Source organism: Microcebus murinus, chromosome 11 (genome assembly GCF_040939455.1).
Source record: "Microcebus murinus isolate Inina chromosome 11, M.murinus_Inina_mat1.0, whole genome shotgun sequence".
NCBI lineage: Eukaryota > Metazoa > Chordata > Mammalia > Primates > Cheirogaleidae > Microcebus > Microcebus murinus.
This window is the reverse complement of record NC_134114.1, coordinates 15,558,305-15,583,562: the sequence shown is the minus strand read 5'-3', so window position 1 is coordinate 15,583,562 and position 25,258 is coordinate 15,558,305. Positions and strand designations below refer to the sequence as shown.

Genomic DNA, 25,258 nt, shown 5'->3' with positions numbered 1-25,258 from the left:
ATTAGAGTTTTCCTTTTTGGGGTTAGATAATTGACCAAATTAGCGATTCAAAATATGCAATGAGTGGTACTTCTAGAATAAGGGAATGCTGTTACTTTTCCTTCCTTCTCTGCTCACCCCTTTTCTTAAACAGTGATTTAAAGACCATGGTAACTTATTTGATACACCTTCTCCCCTTCTCCTTCAGTAGAAGTTTCTTGGATAAGAGAGATTCTAGGAAGCCGCAACATAGTTTTACAACCCTGAAGAGGCAGGTTTCTTGGAATTTTTGAATGGAAACTGAGGCAAATCATTAACTGCAAAGGAAAGTATCACAGTCTCCTTTGAGGAGAGAAATTGGATGAGGACACCCTCAGAGAAACAAAGCAAAGCTATCAGGAAAAAAAATGGAAGACTGTTTGTGTTATTTTATACTCCCCTCCAAAACATCAGTAGTTTATAGGCTTCTCCCTTGGGAAATGATAGAAGATTCTATCTCCACTGAATAAAAACGCACATAGCTCCCTTTGAGGGATTGCCTGTTACCATGTACATGGTGGGAAAATTCCTAATGGCTGCTCTTTTCAAGAAAATTCTTTTTTATTACTTTTTCTTGCTTTATTTTTCCCTACATCTAAGAAAAAATACCAAAGCAAGGCACCAGAAAGATGTACTGAATAATATGGAACATTTGTGGTCCATAGTGCTTATATGTGTCCTGCATTAAAGCACATTGGGTAAAAAAAGTTTGATGGTTTTCTGACTTGAAAAGTGTCACGTTTCAGTTGATGAATTTTCAACTTCAAAGTAATACTAAATATCACATTGTTGCATAAAGACTTTTTATCCCTGAAACATTGCATTTTATTAAATAGCATCAATATGTTTCTTTGAGTCATGTACTTGTTCAGCCAATGCTAACCCTTTTTTATTTTTTATTTATTTTTTTGAGGCAAAGTCTCACTCTGTTGCCCTGGCTAGAGTGCCATGGCGTCAGCCTAGCTCACAGCAACTTCAAACTCCTGGACTCAAGCGATCCTCCTGCCTCAGCCTCCCGAGTAGCTGGGACTACAGGCATGAGCCACCATGCCTGGCTAATTTTTTATATGTATATATTAGTTGGCCAATTAATTTGTTTCTATTTTTAGTAGAGATGGGGTCTTGCTCTTGTTCAGGCTGGTCTCAAATTCCTGAGCTCAAATGATCCACCTCGGCCTCCCGGAAACCCCATTTTAAAAATTAGCAAGAATTATTCACCTACTTCCTAAACATAATGAGGGCAGTGAGCGTATGTATAAGAGAAGCAGCAGTAAAGAAAATAAGACGAGTGAAAGAGGAAAGTGCTAATTTGTCAATGGGCTAGGTCTGGGATGTAGAAATGAAAACCATGTTGAATCATATCATCTTTTGGCAGTATAATGTAGTAATATGACAGGTTGAATTCTTTATTTTGGAATTCCAAAATATTTGTTTTAAGAACTCAACAAAGTTTCATCTTGAAGTCATTCTATCGTCTTTCCTTATCATACCCTCATTCCACTTACCTGTTTTGTAGTGCAAGTACCTTAGAATACAAACATTTTACATTCAGTATAGATGAGGGCTAGGGAGATGACTTCATATTTTCAAAATTTTATGAAATGTGTATTGGCTATTCTCCTAACACTGAGGTAGCCAAAACCAAACATGTGTGGGTTTAATAAATGTCATAACATATTAGACAAAGGAAGTGTCTTTTTTCGTGGAACTTGCATCATCTGACCATTTGGAGTAGAACATATCCAAAGGTTAATGATTTTAAAATTAGAGTGGGATTTTTTTTGAGAAATTATTAAAGTGCAAAAAATATATAAAGAATAATAAAAAATACTTGTTTAATATTCACAAAAGTTTTTAAATATTTCATTTTTGTTTTGTTTTATTTTTGAGAAAATTGCCCTTTGTAAAGTTTTGTGTTTGTTATTAGGAACAGGTTCAACATTGAAGATTAAATTCTATAGAATAAAACTGAAAACATTTTGAAGTTTTGATTCTACTAAATTTTTCTGTTGACCTACACAGTTTGAGAAAATCACAAAGAAATGGAAGAGAAAAATATATGGAACCAAGGGATGGTTTTGCCATGATGTTATTTTTAAAGACAATTTTTCTGGATGAATTTCTGTATAAAAACTAGAGAAATTCAAAATTGAAAATCTTAAGATCTCTATAGCCATATGTTTTTGTTATACTCCTCACCTACTTTTTCTCCATCTTTTTCTGTCCTCCAAAAGAAATCAAATGCCAGGGGAAAAGTCAGCTGTTAAATTTCTAGGATTGGCTCATCTGATCCATATGGTGAATAAACATGTTCATTCACATTAAAACTACCCTTTTTCCTCAAGATAGATTTCTTCTGCCACAACTAAAATGTGAAACTGTTTTATTTTTTAAAAAATAGTGTTACTCACTCAAGACTCTCCACATTCTACCATAAGCTACCTTTCAGCTCCATGTCCATAAACTACGTTTTACTCATATCTATTTATATATCTTTTTGTCTATCTTATACAAGAAGCTTCAGATGCACAGATTTATTCTTCCTTAAATGCACCCTGTATTTTTCTAATGTTACATCTTTTCTCTTGCTCAAAATATTTTTCCCTATTCTAATTCCACATTGAAATTCATGAGTATTTCAAGCCTAATCTTAACTCTGTTTCTTCTGTGGATATGATTCCCACTAGACTAGTTAAAATTCATTTTTGTTCCTCAATAATCCTTTGGATGAAAATTAATTTATTTTTCTCATAATTGTCCCTCAGAAACTTATTTTTATCCATAAATTTCTAAAATTTCAGAGTAATAATCCTTAGCGAAGGATGTTTATTTTCAATCTTGAAAAAAAAATCTATGTTATTTAAGATAAAATTTTCCTTACTTTTTTCTCTTATTAGAATACCTATTGCAAGGTCCTATTTGTAGTTCTTCTGGGTGGACCTTTCATTTTTATTTCCTAGTATCATCATATTTTTTATTTTCTAATTTCTGAACACCTTCACTTCATCATCCAAGCTCTTTACTTGGAAGTTCTTTAGTGACTTTCATATTTCTGTTATAAGTATTATTGTTTTATGCTTAGAACAAGTTTTGGTCCTACCTTTGCTATAGATTCCTATTCTTATTTTATGAGTGTGATATCGTAAACTTCTTTGAGTATAGTACTTGTTTTTATTTTTTTGCTTCTTTTTCTATTCTTAGTTTTGCTGCTGTTTCTTCTGTATTGTATTTTGTGTTTATTTAATTTGGTTATTGACTTTCAAATGGTTATTTTCCACAAGTATCTGGTGATATTTGGCTGCCTATTTCAAAGTAATAAAGATTTCTTAAAATTCCTATTATAACCTCAGTTTTGTGTGTGAATGTGTACATGGGTGTATATGTATACAAGTGAGACTGAGAAATGGTAGAAAATTGGTGAAATATATGATAGGGTGACCAGGTAGCCAACTAAACTTTTTGTTGGAAGCCCCCAATTATCAGCACCAGTGTCTTCCTTGCAGGTATTTAACTTCTATATTAAAGGATCATTCAATCTCCTGCCTGGTGGGTACAAGCCTGCTTGTAGGATTTCCAGAGCTGAATTAAAGAAGGGAACTGAGAATTCTAATGTTCACTGTATAGACTTCCATTCAATCCCTGGTTTTCATTTGATATATCACCATTCCCTTTATCTGTGCTTAGTATTTTCAAGTCCAGAATTTTTTTCATTCAACTCCTCTGAAGAATAGAACTTCCTATCCCTCCAGATATGGGAGAAGGCAAGAGAAGTGGTACTAGTGACAATTTGAGGGTCTAACTGCATCTTTTAAACCAACACCTTGTGTAAAGCTAACATACCCTTCCCAACCAACCTTCTGACTTCTATAAATGGAAGTTTACTCTTAAGATTTATAAAGGTTCTATGACATGAATTGTTGGCTCTGTTTAATATATTTTCCTCTATAGAAACTTAAAGTTAACTTTTCTCCATTCAATTATGTTACTTTTTATTATTCCATCTGATCTCAGGCATTATATGTAATGAACAATATTTTGAATGGCACATATTATCATTAAAGTGGAGTATATGTTTTAATTTTTGAACTCATTCTGGAGTGAGTACAGAAAACAGGAGACAATATTTTTCTTCTCATGTAAAAACTGACTTTAGCTAAAGTTTTATGAATTTGATTGCAAAACTAAAGTTTATATGTAATTTTTAAAATTCATTCACAGAAAAATCTCACATTTTTCTTACATTAATTTAATATATTGTCAAATAAGTAGAAATAAAACTATATTTGTAATGATTAATATTATTAAACCATCTATAAATAGAACAAAAGCATATTTTAAAAGAATATTTCTTTTGAAATAATTATTTTATTATACCTCACACAAAATATGATTAAATGTATTTGTAATTCCTGCAAGATTAAGGGATCTATGAGTTTTTAGGCATGTAAACCCATGTTCCTTTTCCTTCCTATTTATGTTATTAAAAACTTAATAAAAGGGCTATTTTTTGACTTAATTTCACTATAATGAATTTGTAAATACATTTGAACAGTGTTTTTTTGTCCCCAAAAGTAGTGAATTCTATTTTTTCCTAGAATTTTAATATCATACAAATTTGAAATTAGCATATAAATTACAGAAAAACTATTACTATAATACATCATTGGTAAGAGAATGTCTCCCTATTGACCTTGTCTATATAAAGGAAGTCAGAACCCTCCTGTTATGACAGGAGGTCCATTCATTGTCTATGGAGAATGTATATTACTTTATTCAATAACTTTGTCTCATTCTTGCCTTAAGAAAAACAGGAGGAGTCAGACAATTTTTGATCATAGAAAATAGTTAAAATAAATTTTTAGATGTATAGGTATGAGTATAAAGCAGGTAGCCTCAAATAATATTGGTACAATGCTTTTTTTGTATTTGGTGAATTTTTACATGTATTATATATTTATGTATGTATTGATATATATATGTATGTGTGTAATACATAATTTATATATTTAATTTACATATTTACATATGCATAATTTATTTATGGTCTGTGTTTTTGTATTCAGCCTATTTCACTATTTCATTTTATTACAGTGCTTTTACTTTTGTTTTATTTGATAAAACACGTTGATATTTCACTTTCATTTTCAATAAAGATACTTACCCGGAGACTCTTCTTGGTAGAACATGATTCTGCAGCCTTTTCGATTCAAATGCTCCAAATCATTTTTATTCCATTTGAAATATTTAGTTTCTTGGTATATATATATATATATATGCCACATTTTATTAATCCACTCATGTTTTGATGGGCACTTGGGTTGTTTCCGTATCTTTGCCATTGTGAATTGTGCTACTATAAACATTTGAATGCACATGTCTTCTTTATAGAATGTCTTTTTTTCCTTTGGGCAGATGCCCAGTAATGGGATTGCTGGATCAAATGGTAGTTCTACTTGTAGCTCTTTGAGGCATCTCCATATTGCTTTCCATAGAGGTTGTACTAGTTTGCAGTCCCACCAGCAGTGTATGAGTGTTCCTATCTCTCTGCATCCACACCAACATTAATTGTTTTGGGACTTTTTGCTAAAAGCTATTCTCACTGGAGTTAAGTGATATCTCATTATGATTTTGATTTCAATTTCCCTGATGATTAGAGATGTTGAGCATTTTTTCATGTTTGTTTTAGTACTACTCAGGTACAAAAAACAGTGGTGATCTAACACCTCTTGTATTATCCTGGGTAGAGCTGGAGCCCATTCTACTAAGTGAAGTATCACAAGAATGGAAAAACAAGAATGGAAAAACAAGTACTCACCATCAAGTTGGTATTAATAGATTAACACTTCAGTGCACATATAGTAGTTACATTCATCAGTGTCAGGCAAGTGGAAGGGGAGGAGAGGATGGGTATATTCACATCTGATGGGTGCTATGCACACCATCTGAGGGATGGACATGCTTGAAGCTCTAACTGGGGTGGGGCAAAGGTAATATATGTAATCTAAACATTTGCACCCCTTTAATATGCTGAAATATAAAAAATGTGAAAAAAGAAATAGTTTCTTAACAAATGATAATAACTTTTAATATGTTAATATAATATATAATTTTGAGGATAGCCTTTCATAAGTCTTTACCTTATATCTAGAAATGCTCTGAATTTCATGTTCATTTTGGCACTTGCTTCTAAAAACACCAAGTCTTATAGGAATGATCTGATTGTAGTGGACACTGTTGATTGGCACTCAATAGTCACATCTCACCTCCTTTCCTCATGCTTCCTCTCACCTAAAGAGTGTGAAAAAATAAAATCAAGTGATTGCTTTCTCAGTCACCGTTGTGGTCAAAAGTGGATGTATGTTCCAATTCTAGCCAAGGAGAAACCTGCTGGGCTTCTGGGAAAGCTATTTCTTCTGTGATACCAGAAGTAGGAGAGCCCTTGACCTGCTCCTCCTTCCTGCTCCCTGCCCTTGAATTTGCTTATGATGCACAAAGCTACACTGGGTATATTTTTCCAGTTAGATGACAGCCAGTGGATCCAAAGTGAAGACCCTGTGGAGAGTACCACACATCACGGACAAGGGCCTGAGTTCTTTTTTTTTTTTTTTTTTTTTTTTTTGATTTTCAACTTCTATTTATGTATCATATAGCATTTTTGAAGGAAAACTCTATAAGAAACAGAAGTTAAAAAATACTGTAAAAGGATTAAGAAGTTCAACATTGAGTCATAAAGTGAACTAAAAGTCCACAATTTATTTATTTTTTATTTTAGGATATTATGGGGGCACAAACATTTTGGTTACAAATTCTTGATAAGAGTATTAAACAAGACAAGCTATCTCCAGGTTTCTTGTTAAGTGGGGGAAAAATCAAAATCACAGCAATTTAAAAACAGTATTGATGGGTTATCTGTTACTTGCTGGCAAACTCATCTTAAAGAGCACTCATGCCTCACAAAAGCAGAAAAAAAAAAGAAACAGATTTTTAGGAAAGTATTTTATTTATAGGACATATTTCAAAGGTTACAAATTTCACTTTTCATGAAAAATCAGTAGTTAACGATGCAGAATTAATGACTACGTAGTACAAGAAAAGAATTTTATTTGCTAACTAACTGCTTTTAAGCAAAATGCCATAAAAGTTATTATAGTTCTAAATTAATATACACTATGTTGGAAAAAGGCAATAAAAAAGTCTAAGATTTATATAAGCAATGAAAAGATTCCAGAGTTTCTTGTAGACTGTTTAAATGGCATTTTGAAAGAGATTAAAATTAATCTTGATTTTAATTTAGAATTAGGACTAGGACAAAATACAAAAGATCTTATGTATGTTTTTTAAAACTTTATTACTGTAAGGCAAGTAATATATGTTTAATGGGGAATTGTATATTAGAGTCATTTTACTTTACAAGTATTTATCAATAAAATTCTATTTTACACAATAAAAAGGCCCTGAGGTAATAAACAAAAGCTTAAGTTATCTTCTTTTTAGAACTTCAACATCTATCAAATATATAGAGGAACATTCAGTTGGGATATATTGATTTTTCCACTTATTGGAATATTGCTTATTTTTTATTTCATTATTGCTATTCTATGAAGAATAAGGTCTAAACGCTTATATTAATAATTTCTACTAGTTGGAATTGGCTTTTACAGAGAGGCAAGTTCAAAAGTGTGTAACAAAGTTTTTGAGATGCTATTAACCATCTGTTTCATGCCGAAGGTGTCGATGAGTTCAGTGTATTAAAACTAAGGCTGTTTAAAAATACCTTCAAAGTATCCAGTGACATTCACTGATTTTATTACCACTCCCACTGGCCTAGGTTAATTAAACAAATTGTAGCCATTGGAGGCTACATCTCTTGGCTTATATAGTCTGTTAGCTTGGCTAATATTTAGCATTACTCTAAGAGTACTAAAAAAAAAAAAAAAAAAACCCAAGAAACCAAGTGAATAGAGAAAATAATTGCTTCTTTTGGATAAATCAAAGATAAATTACTAAAAAAAGGCCTTATATAATGTTTTTTCAGAAAGTGAATCATATCTTTTGAAGTCAATACATATTGATTTTTCAGAAAGTCAATCATACTGATTTTCTGAAAAATCAATATATATACAGTAAAACACAAATCACCGAAGTAGATAAGCCATGACAATATGTATACATATATAAAATGCTAATGTATATATCTTAGTTGGAGCTGCTATAACAAAGTACCGTAGACTGGGTGACTTATAAACTACAGAAATTTGTTTCTCACAGTTCTATATATAGGCTGGAAGTCCAAGATCAGGAAATCATCAAGGTTGGTTCTGGTGAGGCTCCTCTTCCAGGTATCAGACTGCAAACTTTTTGCTGTCTCCTCTTGCAATGAAAAGAGGGAGAGTGAAAGCCTTCTGCATCTTTTACACGAGGCCATTAACCCCAGTCATGAGGGATCTACCCTAAGGACCTAATGACCTCTCAAAAGCCCCATCTCCTAATGCCATTGTATCAAGGGGTTAGGATTTCAACCTATGAATTCTGGGGGATGAAAACACTCAGTCCATTGCATTTATGCACATACACACTTACATAGACATGTATATATTTACATGTATACATACACACAGATACAGTTAAGTCATTTTATAATTATTAATTGTACAATAAATATGTTAACTGAAATCTTCATTTGTTCTGAATATATCCATTTTTGTTTTTATAGGTTAAACAAGAAGTAAAATATATTAAGTAAAAACTAATATAGATGTTTGACTCAGAATTTCTACATAAAAATTGAAGATTTCATCACAGTGTATTTTCCAACAAATACAGCTCTCCATACTTGTGTACAGAGCTGCATTATGTGCACATAGGCAAGTGTTTGACAGACCCTCAACTGAAGAAAATATACACAAAGAGGCAATATATCCCCAGGGTGAAGTCAAATGCTCTTGGTTCAAAGTGGACACTGGCTGTTTCAACATCTGTGGAAAATGCTTCACTTCCTTGTGCATTTCTGTAGTGTGCATCTAGAAGATAACGTTTCTCATAGGATCGTGCAGTTTAAATGAGTCCATACATGAAAAGCGCTTAGAAGAGAACCTGGCATGTCCTTAGAACTACATAAAAGTCTAATGACAGTGCAGTTATAATTATCTGGGAGAAGTGGAACTTTGGTATGTGTCTCTAATTTGGAGACTCCCAGTGTGTCCTTTGATAAGGGTATGACTATGAGGAGTCAGCATCAGCCTTTCTTTCTCATCTGCAGGAATATATTATTGGTGACAATGCACCGTATTCCATGTGATTTGGGACAGTAGAGGAACCAGTGCTTACACCTGTCACCTCTATCAACAACTTTTTGATAGAGGGTTTTTCATGTGACCAGATAGGTTTCAGGTTTTAGAGTTTGTTTGCTAAAGGAATTCCTTTTTCCACTTATCACACGCAAACACCAAAATGTGGTTTCTCCTCATTCATTTAATTCCTGAATGCATTCTAATTAATTCCTGTTTATAAGGATGGAAATGGACTGTTGGGAATTATACTGTTATGTTAATAGCATAAATGTATAATAGTTTCAAGAGTCATATGCTCTTTTTTCTTTGCTGAATTTAATTTATTTTATTCCAAAGATTGGCTATTTAGTAATAAGTAAAAAGGGATTGATAAAAAATTCTAGAAAAATAAAGGAATAGGAAAAAACATGACCATTTTTGCCAAGAAAAAATGTCTGTAGCATTCCTATTATATTTATAATACATACTTTGGGACAACAAAACAGCCACATTATTAAATATATATCATGGCTTACAAACTATCAGCAAATTACAGCATGAAAGAAAATTTTCTAACAAGAAATGATTCTTTAATACATATTTGTATTTCCAGGCTGGCTGCTAAACTATAAATTTAGGCTTTGTATGTTAGAAATCAAATGATAGCTATCCATACACTTCTGAGTGATTCATGTAATATGTGAGCTGGAAGCTAATATATAGAGTTGCATGTTATTCTTCTCTACTATAGTGCTTTTCCTTTTTACCACAATGTGTACAAGTATTATTCAGTCTATTTTGTACCCTCCTCCTCTAAACCTGATGATCTGTTTTTCTTTTTATAAGCTCACAGTATACTTATTTATTCATGTTTCAGGCCATACCTCCAAATTATCTTTATGTTTTCTCATGTTATGAATGTTCTTCTCATACTACTTTATAACAAGACCAAAGTAAGTACAGACTATTTCATTTCTTTCACACAAGACTATTTGAACCATGTGCTCAACTATTATCCCTGCATTTTTTGATCTACATTTCCATTGAGGCAGCCTTTTTTTGTGTGTTTAATGTAGTAACTAAAAATACTACTAAATCCTGCGACTATTTAACTTTCTTCTTTTTAATTTATACAACTCAAATGAATCCTTATCTCCTTTTTTCACTCTCTCAGACTGAGTTTTGTGAGTGGTATTACCTTTCCAAACATAGAAACTTTCTATTAATTCCACACGCTTTCTAATGAAAACACATGAATAAGAATGTGGTTGGAGGGAAGGAACAAATTGAAGAGAAAGAAGGACCATTTTACTTTACCACCATGAGTGCACAAGGGATCCAATTTCTCCAAATCCACCAACACTTGTTTTGTTTTATTGTTGGTGTTGTTTTGATAATGGCCATCATCACAAGTATGAGTAGCTATTTCATTTTGATTTTGATTTACATTTTGCTAATGATTAGCAAAAATCACATTGAGCATCTTTTCATATACCTTTTAGCCATTTTTATCATTTCTGTATCTTTATATAAATGCCTATTTATAATTTTTTGCCCATTTTTGAATCAGGTTTTTTGGTTGCTTTCTTTCCCTTACCTGTGACTTGGAAGAGTTCTTTATATATTATTAAAATTAACCACTTACTAGATAGATGGTTTGTAAATATTTTCCAACATTTCTTAGTGCCTTTAAAATTTATTGATTTTTTTCTCCTGTGTCAAAGCTTTTTAGTTTGCTATAATACCAGTTACCTATTTTTTCGTTTGTTGCCTGTACTTTTGGTATCACATCTATGAAATCATTGCCAAAATTAAAGTTATGAAGTTTTTCCCTATGTTTTCTTCCAAAAGTTTACATTTGGGGTCTTACTTTTAGGTTTCTATTTTAATTACTGCATCTTTGGAGTATGTTTTAAATTCAGAAAGTACAATACCTTCAGCTTTGTTCTTTTTTCCTCAACATTGTTTGGCTATCCCAAATTCTTTGTAGTTTTATATGAATTTTGGAATTGTATATTTATATTTCTATAGAAATTGTCATTGATATTTTCATAGGAATTGCATCAAATCTGTAGATTGCTTTATGTAGTACAGGCATTTTAACAATATTAAATTTTCCAATCCATAAACATGGGATATTTTTCTAGTTGTCTGTGTCTTCTTTAATTTCTTTCATAAATGTTCTGTAGTTTTTAGTTTGTAGTACAAGTCTTTTACTTCTTTAGTTGCATTTAATCTTAAGTGTTTTATTTCTTTTGATGCTTTGTGAAGGGAATTGTTTTTCTAATTTCCTTTTCAATGGTTTGTTGTTAGTGCATAGAAAAAAATTGATTATTATGTGTTGATGTTTTATCAAACCACATCACTAATTTTCTTTATTAAGTCTAACATTTTTTTTAATGGAGTCTTTAAAGTTTTCTGTATATAACACTGAACTGTCTGCAGACAAAGAAAATTTTACTTCTTTCTTTCTAACTTGGATGCCTGTTATTTTTTTTTTTTTCTTGCCTATTTGTTCTGCCTGGGAGTCTTAGTATTATGTTGAAAAAAAGTGATGAGAATGGGCATTCCTGTAATCTTATAAGAAAAACTTTCATGTTTTTACCCTTGAGTATGATTTTTGTTGTGGGCTTTTCATATGTGGCCTTTATTATATTGAAATACTTTCCTTTTATTCTTTGTCTGTTGAGAGTTTTTATCATGAAAGTACTAAATTTTGTCAAATGCTTATCTGCATCCATTGAGGTAATCATGAGATTTGTATCCTTAATTCTGTTAATATGATGCTTCACATTAATGTATTTTTTATATGTTGAACCATTTTTGCATCTCAGGGATAAATCTCATTTGGTCATAATGTATGATCATTTTAATTTGCTGCTGTTTCAGTTTGCTTGATTTTTTTTTTTTTTTGAGGATTTTTGTATCTATATTAATCCAGGTTATTGGCCTGCAATTTTTTTTTTTTTTTAAGTATTTGTCTGGCTTTGGTATCAGATTAATGCTGGCCAAAGGGAACAATGAGTTCCCTAGTTCTAGGAACTAGGGAAGTGTTCCCTAGTTCTCAAATATTTTGTAGAGTTTGAGAGGGATTTGCATTAATTCTTCTTTAAATATTTAATAAAATTCACCAGCGAAGCCTTATCTGGTCAAGGGCTTTTCTTTGCTGAGAGGTTTTTGATTACTGATTTAATGTTCTTACTAGTTACAGGTCTGCTCTGATTTTCTATTTCTTTATGATTCATTCTTAGTAGGTTGCATGTTTCTAGGAATTTATTAATATTTCTTCTAGGTTATCTATGTTCTTGGCACATAATTGTTCATAGTATTTTTGTATGATCCTTTTTTATTTCTGTGGCATCACTTTTAATGCCTGCTATTTCATTTCTATTTTTCTTTTCTTTTCTCTTTTTTGTCTTAGTCTACCTAAAGGTTTGTCAATTTTATCTTTTCAAAAAATCAACTCTTAGTTTGTTGGGCTTTTTCTTCTGTTTTCATATTCGCTATTTTCTTTATTTCTGCTCTGATCTTTATTATGTTCTTCTTTCTGCTAACTCTGGCCTTCGTTTGTGCTTTTCCTTGTTACTCAAGATATAAAGTTAGGTTGTTTGAGATCTTTCTTTTGTTCTAATGTAGATAGTTATCATCATAAGTTTCCCCCTTGGTACTGCTTTTACGTCATCTAATATGCTTTAGTGTGTTGTGCGTGTGTTTTTTTAATGACTTCTCACTACACTTTATATATTTTTTTATTTCAATAGATTTAGGGGGTATATGTATATATTGTAGTAATATATTGAAGTCTGTACTTGTAATATACATATAACATTGTATTCAATACATATATACATATACATTGTATTCAATAGGTAATTTTTCATCCCTCATCTTCTCCCACTTTCCCCAATTTTAAGTCTCCAGTGTCCATTATACCATTCCCACTTATAGGTAAGAATATGTGGCATTAAAAATATGGAAAGCTTCACAAATTTGCACGTCATCCTGATGCAGGGGACATGCTAATCTACTCTTTATTATTCCAATTTTAGCATATGTGTGGCCAAAGTAAGCTGAGTTGTTATTTTTTGTAAGATAATTTCCAATTTGTATTTTGGTTTCTTCTTTGACCAGTTGGTTATTCAAATATATGTATAGTTTAATTTCTATATATTTGTGAATTTTATGATTTTCCTTCTAATATTGATCTAATTTTATTTCATTGTGATTGGGAAAAAATGGCATAATTTCAATCTTCTTAAATTTGTTAAGACGTGTTTTGTGGCCAAAAATGTCATCTGTCTTGGAGAATGTTCTGTGCACTGGAGAGTGTGCACTGGAGAATGTGCACTGCAGAAGAATGTATGTTTTGCTGCTTTTGCATGAAAAATTCTGTTTATTTCGGTTAGGTCCATTTGGTCTAGCAGGGGTCCTAAACCTTTTTAAACAGGGGGCCAGTTCACTGTCCCTCAGACCGTTGGAGGGCCGTTGGAAAGTGGGACGCACATTACACACATGTGCACTGTGCGCCTGGGGCCAGTCGGCTGCTAAGCAGGACAGGCAGCGGCAGCAAAAACACCAAGCAGGCTGGATAAATGTCCTCGGTGGGTCGCATGTGGCCCCCGGGCCATAGTTTGAGGACCCCTGGATAGTGTCCTTTACATCAGCGGTTTCCTTCTTATTGATTTTCTGTCTGGTTGTTCTATTATTGTAGATTTCCACTATTAATAGTATTATATTTTTATATATTTCTCCCTTTAATTTTGTCAAATTTTTAATATATATTTAGGTGCTTTAACTCTAATGTTAGGTGCATATATAATTGTTATAACTTCCTGATAAATTGGCTCTTTAATTATTATGTAATGCCTTTCTTTGAGTCTTGAGACAGCTTTGTTTTAAAGTCTATTTTGTCTGATACAAGTATTCCTTCTCTCTCTCTCTATTTGTGTGAAATATCATTTTTCATCCCTTTACTTCTTGCCTATTTATATCCTTAAATCTAAAGTGAGTCTCTTACAGGAAACATACCTTTGATCTTACTGTTCTTTCCATCTATATACTCCATGTGTTTTATTGGTGAGTTTAATACATTTACATTTAAAGTAATTGCTGATAGGAAGAATTTACTCTTCTTATTTTATTTATTCTTTTCTGTCTTAGTTCTTATATACTTTTTCCCTTCTCTTAATGTCTTCTTTTGCATTTTATTAATATTTTTGTACTGATATGCTTTGATTCCTTTCTCTTTTTTGTTTTTGTATAACTTCTATTAGTATTAATAGAATTACTTCTATTAATTTTTCTCATGGTATCATGGGGCTTACTTAAAATAACTTATAGTAATAACAGTCTATATTACTTACAACTTAACTCCAATTGCATAAGAAACTACACTTTTACTTCTCTTCCTCAACACTTTATGTTAATGTCTTTGTTTTGATATTCCTAGGGGAGAGGTTGGTCTTCCTAGATTGGGATGTCTATTTCCTTTTCCAGATTGTAGAAGATTTTACCCATTATTTCTCTGAATCAGTCTTTCGGTATTTTCTCCCCTTTTCTTCTGGGCCTCTAATAATGTGTACATTGGTCTGCTAGATGGTGTCTACAAGTCCCTAAAGTTCTCTTCTTCTATTTCACTTTTTTCTTTTCTGACTGTATAATTTAAAATGCTTTTGATCTAGTTATACTTTCTTCTGTTTGATCTTGTCTTGTATTGAACTCCTCCATTGAGTTTTTCAGGTCAGTTATTATATTCTTCTACTTCAGGATTTCTGTTTGCTTCACTTTTAAAGGTATTCTATCTCTTTGTTGAAACTCTCCTTTTGCTAATTGATTGCTCCTCTGAGCTTGATGAGCATTTTTGTCACAGTTTTTTCCTTAACTCTTTGTACTGGTATCTATACATTAGAAAAAACCATCACCTCTCCCAGTGTTCATTGGTTGGCCTCATACAAGAGAAGACTCTCAACAATTAGCCTGGCTGGAGATTCTGGAGGTCTCTAAAACCTTTATGCTAATCTAAACCACTGTTCTTAGTGGCCGTCAGGTGTCTAGTGTATGCCAGCTCTCTTCAGTGCTCTAAGATAAGTGAGGAGAAACCAATTCTTTTGGCATCACCATGAAGTGGGAACATTGATTGTATAATTCAAATCTTTTCCTTACCTGGGTAAGCTTAGAACTAGGTTTCCTCACCTTCTTGCTCTACATTGAGACTGGGGCAGGGAAGAGCTTTGGTGAGTTACTATACTAGTTTAGACTAGTTCTTTGTTGTCTCTAGGGTTCTAGTGTATACAGGGTCCATCAGTGCTCTTAGACAGGTAAGACAGAAGCAAATTCCTTGAGTAGTCCCTGGAAAAGTTGGGAATGTTTGGCAATTAGTCTAGCTCTTTACCTAGGAAGAAGCTGGGAGCTAGAGGTTTTTTTCATAATTGTATAATGCTGCACCAGGAGTGGGGATTATGTTGAGAGATTGTCTCAAATTTTCCTACCCGTTTTGATGTGACTGGGTAGGGATCACCCAGAATGACAGAGCCTATCTACTAGTTTATGTATTTCTCACAAAGGAAATTCTTCTGTGTATTATTGTTAAATTGGTGTCTATTGAGAGAGGAGGTCAGGGAATACTATTCCACTATCTTGTTCCTACACCATATCATTCTGTAAAGTTTAATCATTCTTAAGACACATTGGCACCTCTCTTTAAAACATTAAATGATAATGTTACCATTTTAATGTCATTCTATTCTTGATTGTTACTATTTTTTTATAACCAGTTGTCTTTGATTTTGTTTTTTCTAGTTGGCCTTTTGGCTTCTTAATTAAATTATCCTTCTCTGCTGATTTTCACAGTAATTTTGAAGAAAATACTTGAAGGAATAACCATTTACAAGGAAATTCCAAATTGCTATTTTATATGGCATCTCTAATTTGTGACAACTTCAATAAAAAAAAGGGGGTCTTGAACTTCTTTTATTACAGAACTTAGGACAGATTAATTTCATTTATCTTCTTGGGGGATTTTTTTGTTCACTTGCTTGATTTTTTTTCTACTTCATAAGGAGTAATTTTTATTGTTCTTTGATAATATAGCTTTCCTTTTAGTGATATGTTATTTGCAAAATAGCTCTCCTTGCAACACTGTGTTTCTCTTTTTATGTTTTATTTTACATCAGGCCACATGATGGCCATGGATGGGTGGAGAAAGCCATGTAACTAACAAGCATTTTATTCTAGGAGCCATAAAAAATAATGCAATTCTATATATTGGCTATGAATTTAATAAGCAGGGTTACAATAGCAATTTTTTAAAACAAAATCTGAAAATGCCAATAACATAATATATTGAATTTCTGGTCAGTGTACAAGGGTTGTGTGTGTGTGTATACACATTTATATATCTCTGTAAAAACTGTTTTTTGCAATCTTTTTGAAAAAATCACAGAGTATTATAAGTAGTAATTGGCTATTATTTTAGAAAGTAACAACAATGATACAAATGCATGAACACACATGGATGAGAATCAGTTTTACAACATGATTCCTGGATAGACTATAACTTTCAACATCGTTTCTTGTTGTAATTATATTTGCTACAATTTTGGAACTCTATCTCTTTGAAATTAATTGCTTACATTTTGATTCTCCTCCTCTTTTCTAATGCTGTGTCACTGTATGACATTTTAAATCATCCATATGATAACATATTAATGTGTATAAAATATACCATACACCATTTTAAGTTGTGGGTAAGGTTTAGAGAATCAAATTAATGACCCTTTATTTTAGAAGTACATTTAGAAAGCGCTTTTCATTGGAATTATTAAAATGTGAATCAGATAGTGTAAGACTGTGTATGAATGTTAAGTAACTGAAAAAATACTTATAATTGCCTAAGTATTTTTTCTATACTCTCATCCAAACTTTATATGTATAAGTTACCTGATTTGCTAATAGATGAAACATTGATTTCAAATACAAAATTAAGTTCAAAGTTTTACAACATGAACTCAATAAACAATTAGTATGATTGGTTGATAAATATGTTACCGTATTGGAAAATGTCAAGTAAAATTAACTCAGTACTTAGTGTATAATTACAATATAATACTTCAATGTGCAGCAGTACTCTGTTGGTATGCGTTAGTGGATATAGGAATACCTCTTTTTAAATTGTGCTTCACATATATTGCATTTTTTTAAAAAATGAAGGATTTTTGTAACCCTGTGTTGAGCAAGTCCAACAGTGCCATTTTCCCAATAGTATGTGTTCACTTTGTGTCTCTGTGTCACATTTTGGCAATTCTTCCAATATTTAAGCGTTTTCATTATTATTATATCCATTAGGATGATCTATGATCAGTGATATTTGATGTTACTATTGCAACTCTTTTGGGGCACCACAAAATACACGTATATGGATGATGAATTTAATCAGTAAATGTTGTATGTGTTCTGACTGCTCCACTAACTGGCTGCTCCTGTATCTCCTTCTCTCCCTTCAGACCTCCTTATTCCCTGACACAAAAATACTGAAATTAATAGGGCAATTAATAACCTTGCAGTAGCCTCTAAGTGTCCAAGTGAAAGGAAGAATCACATAACTCTCACTCTGAATCAAAAGCTAGAACAAATTAAGTTTGGTGAGGAAGGCATGTCAAAAGCCAAGATAAGCCTAAAGCCAGGCCTCCTGTGCCAAACAGTCTTATAGGTCATGAATGCAAGGGCAAAATTCTTGAAGAAAAATAAAAGTGTTACTCCAGTGAAAACAGGAATGATAAAAAAGACAAAACAGTCTTATTGCTGATATGGAGAAAGTTTTAGTGGTCTAGATGGAAGATCAAATCAACCACAACATTCCCTTAAGTCTAAACTTATTCCAGAGTAAGGCCCTAACTCACTAGCATTCTATGAAGGCTGAAAAAAGTGAGGGAGCTACAGAAGAAAAGTTTAAAGCTATCAGAGATTGGTTCATAGGATTTAAGGAAAAAGCTTTCTCCATAACACAAAAGTACAAGGTGAAACAGCAAATTTTGACGTTGAAGCTGCAGCAAGTTATTCAGAAGATCTTGCTGAGATAATTGATGAAGGCAGCTACACTAAATGATAGATTTTCAATATAGACAAAATAGCTTTATTTTGGAAGAAGATGCCATCTAGGACTTTCATAGTTCCTGAGAAGTCAATGCTTGCCTTCAAAGGATAAGATGACTTCTTTAGAGGCTAATGCAGGTGGTGATTTTAAGTTGAAACCAATGCTGATTTAGATTTACCATTTTGAAAATCCTAAGGCCCTCAAGAACTTTACTAAAATTCTTGCAAATTTTAAAATCCTTGCATTAACACTCTTCCTGTGTCTATAAATGGAAGAAAAATGTCTAGGTGACAGTGTATTGGTTTACAACATAGTTTACTGAATACTTAAAAGCCATTCTTGACACCCACTGCTCAGATAAGTAGATTCCTTTCAAAATATTACTGCTCATTGATGATGTATTTGCTCATACAAGACAAGATACCTGATGGAGATGTACCAGATATCTATGTGGAAATATTCTAGAGGTAGTTAGAGATATGAGAGAAGATACATGATTGAGTAGTTATTATGGAATTGAGATTAGGCACCCAGTATTGTTGAGTAATGAATAATTAAATCTCAGCTTTAATATATGTTGAATTTCAAGACAAAAAAGTCCCTGGGGGTATCAAAACAAATATATGCAAGAGTTTTATTTAAAAATTTGATGATAGTTTTTTTTTTTCATATACAATTTACCCTTGGATTCATCACTGAATACAAATAAAAAGAAAATCACTCGCTTGTATACTGTACTGTTTACTTGCTGCCAAACTGTCTTCCCAGACTTTTCTAATATGGAGTGTGCTCCATTTTAAATTACTCTTCTCTTTTAATGTCTTCATTTTTTTCTATTAAATAGAAAGTGGCCACTTACCTACATGCTATTACCACTTAGTGTGGTCAAAACCCCAAGGAGGTTTCTATCTAGGTCCAGTTGCTCATTGCACAAAGATTAAGACCCTGATGATTGCCAATGAAGAAAGGAATTTTTATACAACAGAAGTCTTGCCAGGAGAATAAGGGAAGCTGCCTCAAATCTGTCTCCCAAGTTAATGGAGATCATGTGCTTTTTAAGGGGGTACAACATGCCCTGGGACAGGGGTAGGGAGTGGTGAGTCCTGGCAGCAGGCTGTCTACCCTGAGACCTTCAGAATCTCAACTCCTTTGTCTTGCAGAAAATCTATCATTTCAGGCTGAGTGTGGTGGCTCACACCTGTAATCCTAGCATTTTGAGAGGCCTAGGTCAGAGAATCACTTCAGGCCAGAAGTTTGAGTTCATCATTTTTGGGAAACAACTCAACAGTTCATGTGGTTAAGGTCAACTAGATAGTTAAGAGAGAGGATTATAAAATCATGTAGGGGTTCATAGAACTTGTTACATTAGAACCAGAAATTCAGTCTATTTCCAGATAGGGGCCTTTTATACTAATAATTTGTGCCACATAACAAATCTAGCACAATGACAAACAGGCAAAATTATTTAATAAGTATTTACTGAGTAAATTGAATGAATAAATGAATAAATTTCAAATGTTCACATAAAATGACCTACCAATCACAGTTGTCATATTTTGGCTTTCTAAACTTTTCTAAATGTTTATGTGCACTTTATTTCAACACTCTTTACCCATGCCACATTTTGTAACTTGTAAAAATGTATAAAATTTATATATCATTACCAGCAATTAATCCAAAAAGTAGGAACAAATAACAATACTTTTACATTAATTTTTTATAGCTTAATAAAAAGTAGCTCTATTGACTATTTTTAGAAACCAGTGTTTGCTAGTACAAAACATCGCAATTCAAGAGTTTCATTAGAAATACAAGTAATTTAATTATGAATGTTCTGTAAGAAAAAAAGTAATGCTATTTAAGTTTATGAGCAACTTATTTAAATGTAAGACATCTTTATTAAAATTCATGTTACTATAGAATTGATTTGGTAAATAACACTTGCATTATCATTATAACCCTACATCATAGATATAATGCCTACACTGATCTACAAAAATGTATAGATGAATAGATATTATGATATTATCAAACATGGTGACCACCAAATCTCCACTTTAATCAGTTACTACACAGGTTTTCTATGATAAATCCGTTTCAGCCTATGGCTAGGAAAACTTAACAATTAAAATATGAAATTAACCTTTCCTACTGATATATAGATATGAGTCTGCATTAAATTATAGCATGACATGTGTTTCAGAGCAGGGTTTCTGGATTACATATGTTTGACCCCCTGCTCTTCAACATACTTACGAGGTAATTTTATCAGTGCTTACTACATCTTTGAAGATAGATTTCCATTTCTGAAATGTGGACAATAATTTCAATTTCATAAGCTATTTGATAGGGTATAAGAATTCAGAGAAAGCATATAATTAAGACTCTGCAGTCAGGGCTTCATTACTGGTAGTCATTGTTATGTTATTACAGCGTGTCATAACACTATAAACAGATCTAATATTTATTGACTATCGCTATGCTAGGACCTATATTATTTCCACTCCTAATAGCCCAACCTTCAATTAACTCCATTGTACAGAAGAATAATTTGAGGTTCAGAGAGATTGAGCAACTTTTTCCATGGCTATATTAAATAGTATTAAATGCAAGCCTTTCTGTCACCACATGATTATTTCTTCCTCTATATAATTTAATTTCCTAAAAGTGGTTCATCTGCATGTATTCAATCACATTTTTATTAATTCTATACTGGGCATAAGTTACCCATGCCCATTACTTCCTCTAGAAATTTATTCTTATTTCTTTTATATTGAAGTTTTCAACTTATCTTTTCCTCATAGTTCTTTTCATTATGTGGACTCAAATTAATTTCATATTTTATCATCAATTTTGTGTCCTTTGATAAGAAGCTATATTGAATTCAGAAAAACAATTAATAAAAGAGCAAATAGAAACAATTTAATATTCATTTACTTAATTCTTAATTTTCTGTTTCCTTGATCTTTGCATTAGTTCTTCCTTCAAGCACAGAGTTCATATCAGATGGTTGTATTGTTCGGGTGAAGCAGGGATGCTGTGATCAGGGAGTTTTGTATGGTTTCTTTAATTGCTTTTTATGCCAGTAACCATGCTTTCCCCTTCTGAGAATCTACTAATCTTCTTGTTATACAAAGTGAGGCTCTCGGTTATGGTTCCTGCTCCTGTCCCAGAACACTGTTGAAATTGTGCTCTCTTGTTCAATGAATGTGACTATTTTATAGATTGAATCTCTGAATAATGTATTTATAAAATTTGAACTAAATTCATTCAGAGATAATTAAACTAGTCACTTCAAAAATATCAATTATGTATCTATACACATTTTAGGAAAGAATGAAAGGCTATACAGTTATCACACAATTATTATTCTGGTTCATAGTGAATACTAATGCATTTTGAAACTAACATTGTAGAAAATATAATCATTTAAAAGACCATACACTTAATAAACTGAGAAATATTATATTTCTGGCTGTATTTTATTAAAAATGATAAATTATTCATAAAATAGACTAAAATATTCTTGTCTGTTACTGGTTTAGGACCACACTGTTTAGCATGGTAGCCAGTAAGCATGTGGAGAATGCAACTGAAGAACTGAATTTTTGACTTTATTTAATTTAAATTAATTTAAATTTAATTTATAAATTGAAGTAATGTAAGTTTTTGTTAATTACAACTGTACTGTTTTGTTAAAACTATATCTCACTTTAACTGTTGAAAATTTGGTGTTCAAGTTGAAATATGCTGTAAATGTAAAATGTGCATGGATTTTGAAAACTTAGTATAAAAAACAATATAAACTATCTCAGTTTTTTTACATTGATTGCATGTTGAAATGATATTTTTTCAGATATAATTATTAAAATAAAATAACACAATTTTATCAGTTCACTTTTATGGAAATTTAAAGTTACAAATGTGGCTTATATCTTTCTATCTGACAGCACTGGTTTAGAACATATTCATGAATATAGACTACTGGTAAACCATCTTCTAAATTGCTTCATTTGAACTCTTCAGGGCTACGTATTCATATGAATTAAATTTCTTTCTGAAAATTATCTTTGGCCACGTTCTGGCTAATGAAATGGTTAAAATTCAAATAAAAATATAACAAACTATGTATTAAAATATGTTTCCCTTGTCATGCGAGTTGGGTCATTTTTATTTTTATGCCTGAATAATAATCCAGACTTGATGGGAAAGGGCCAAAAAATTACTTGTTATTGGCTGATCTCCAACTTTAGAATCACAAACACCCCATAGATATAAAAGTTAGTGGAAGTTAGATAATTTTTTAACTCAGGTAATGCATGAATCCTTTTTGTTAGTAAGATAAAATAATTGTATTTGGGTATTTACTGACATGTCAAAAACAAACAAATCTAAGTGTTTCAAAACATATCATTGTTCAAATTCATTTTAAATCTATAATATGGTATTGCAGTAAATAGAAAACAAGAAAATTATCTTTAATTAGAAATTATTTTTAGATGATTGCTTTATATTCAATTTTGTTTTTCTTTTATAGAAAGTCAATGCATCTCAGTGATTTTTTTTTTTTTTTTATTTTTGAGACAGAGTCTCACTTTGTTGTCCAGGCTAGAGTGAGTGCCGTGGCGTCAGCCTAGCTCACAGCAACCTCAAACTCCTGGGCTCAAGCGATCCTCCTGCCTCAGCCTCCCGAGTAGCTGGGACTACAGGCATGCGCCACCATGCCCAGCTAATCTTTTTATATATATATATCAGTTGGCCAATTAATTTCTTTCTATTTATAGTAGAGACAGGGTCTCGCTCTTGCTCAGGCTGGTTTTGAACTCCTGACCTTGAGCAATCCGCCCGCCTCGGCCTCCCAAGAGCTAGGATTACAGGCGTGAGCCACAGCGCCCGGCCTCAGTGATTTTTAATGAATGCATAAAGCAAAGCAATTCATTAGATTTTATCTACTCTAATATGTTTATGAATAAAAAAATTAATTTACCTGATTCATTGATTTTGATACTAATTTTAAATTAGGTTATAACATTTATAGATTGGTATCTTTAAAATAATCGGCATTTATTGGGGTTTATTTCTGTAAATATTAGCTTCATTAAGTGGTTATCATTGAGACATTCATTAGAAATAAGAATCATAAGCAGAAAACATGTATTTATTTATTTAGCTTTATGAACATGGCCACACATAGGAATAAAAATAGTACTTTTCCTACTCTCACATACCATTCAACACAATGCTTCTGACACCAGATGTGTGAGGTCATTTCCCCTCATTTCAAGCACATCCACAGCAGGGACCAGATGGGTAACTTCAAATTCAACTCAATTCTGATTCTCTCATCATGGAGGTAGTGTCAGATCCCACAGGCCAAGGACTCCATTCCTGTACTTCCGAATGAGAGGTTATAAATCAGGGTTCCCATAGCTCTTCTGGGGTTCTGTTATTTGCTAGAGTAGTTCACAGAACTTAAGGAAACTCTTTACATTTACCCATTTAATCCAACAGATATTATGAAGGATACAGATGAACAGCCAGGTAGAAGACATGCCTAGGGAAAAGTGTGTGAACTTGCCACCCTCCAGAAACCTCCATGTGTTTAGCTATCAGGAAGCTCCCTGAATCCAGTCCTTTTGTGTTTTTATGAAGGATTCATTTTGTAGGCCTGTTTGATTACATTGTAGGCCATTGGTGATCAATTCAACCTTCAGCCTTTTTCCCATCATTGGAAGGAGGGGGCGAGGGTATGAGACTGAATGTTCCAACCCTCTAATCACAAGGTTGGTTTCCCCAGCAACCAGCCCACATTCTGATCCTATCTGTTAGGGTCCCCCAGCCGCCAATCATCTCATTAGCATAAAAAGACACTCCTGTTTCTCCACAGATTCCAAGGGGTTTGGAGCTGTGTACTAGAGGTATAAAGACTAAATATACAAAATCTTTTCACCTTAAAATGTGGAAAACATAATAGCTTTGCTCAAATATGCTGCACATTTAAATTTTAAATTTAGATTTACAATGGCAAATTATAACATTGATATAAAAAATGATACTTAAATTTGACTTGCAAGTCATTGTGTAAACCGAACCTGAATACTCAATTATAGATTCTGAGATTGGACATCTCAGGTACTTATGGTTACAATAACTCAGCTTGGTTGGTGTATCAGGAAGTTAGTGAGTTGAAATCAGTTGACAAGGAAAACAGAAGTGCCCTTCCTTACCAGGGGTTAGAATGCCCTTTAGCTGTAAAAACCTTTCATTGACATATGCTATGTCACCTATGTCATGGTGAACACCTTTTAAATTTATATATGTTCTTCTAAAATGCATTGCATAATTTTATAAAGGAATATTTGAGCAAAGGTGGGGCTTATTAAATTTACTCACTGAAAAAGGATTCAAGGTTTAGAAGTTTAGAGATTATGATTGTCATCAAACACTACCAAGCCAAACTGTCCTTATCTTCTGGCATTCACAAACTAGTCTATTGAGTTTCATGATTATATTAGCACTATATACTATAGTAAGCTACCTACGTCACCTCATATACTATTAGATCTAATATATTTGCATGTATGTTTGTGTTTCTTAAGATTTTCAGTGCCATCACTGTATTAATATCATTCTTGATTATAATGATAGAAATATTAAATGTCATACTTCTATTCGTAAATTTGTTGAAGAAGAACTATTTGTAAATTTGTTGAAGAAGAATACATGCAATGGTGGGTATGTGTTTCTGCTTTCACCCTGTCCAGAATGTTGCAGTAGCTTTTGTTGTAAATGGAATGTGGAAACAAAAATGATAAGAAATCATAAAAATGCTGAAAAATGCTTAAGTAGGTTCACTGGCTTACAATTGTAAGTAATTTGT

The 25,258-nt window shown here is 32.4% G+C and overlaps 1 protein-coding gene and 1 non-coding gene across 3 annotated transcripts in view; one reads left to right on the top strand and one right to left on the bottom strand.

The window, feature by feature from the left end:
- The window catches only part of CDH18 (cadherin 18), an 854,315-nt gene that overhangs the window by 111,074 nt on the left and 717,983 nt on the right, over positions 1-25,258 (top strand). The gene's annotated exons all lie outside the window — the stretch shown is intronic.
- On the bottom strand, positions 13,254-13,358 carry LOC142874168 (U6 spliceosomal RNA). Its single transcript, XR_012921990.1, has one exon. It is a non-coding gene; the product is annotated as a U6 spliceosomal RNA (small nuclear RNA).